The following is a 425-nucleotide window of genomic DNA, read 5'->3' on the forward strand; positions in this document are numbered from 1 at the left end:
GCTCCATTTACTCTCACTGCGGCGGGCCTCTGGTACTCCATGGAGTACCAGGACTAGTTCGGCCCGGCGTTCACCCCCCCGAGGAGTACCAGGGCCCAGAGCGGAATACATGGATGTTATCGCCCTGTTACCGAATTATATCGATACCGATGTGCTTTTCACCTCATTGCTGAGTGGATTTATAAACAGGAACACCGAAACAGCTCCTTTCAGCTTCACGGCAGAAACGCCCCTGGTAATCCATGGAGTACCAGGGGAAAGCCTGTAAAATAAGCCCATACACACTTCTAACATGGCCTTTATCACCCTGTTACTGCATTACGATGACACCCATTTGCTTTTGATCTCATTGTCTGCCAACGTACGGAAAAAGCGGGGGGGCATTAAGGGGGGAGAGAGAGAGACATGGAGATTTTCTCAGCCTC

The sequence above is a fragment of the Fistularia commersonii genome, unplaced genomic scaffold, assembly GCF_037954325.1.
Source record: "Fistularia commersonii isolate RoL2024-O1a breed Wild unplaced genomic scaffold, RoL_Fcom_v1.0 HiC_scaffold_44, whole genome shotgun sequence".
Classification (NCBI taxonomy): domain Eukaryota; kingdom Metazoa; phylum Chordata; class Actinopteri; order Syngnathiformes; family Fistulariidae; genus Fistularia; species Fistularia commersonii.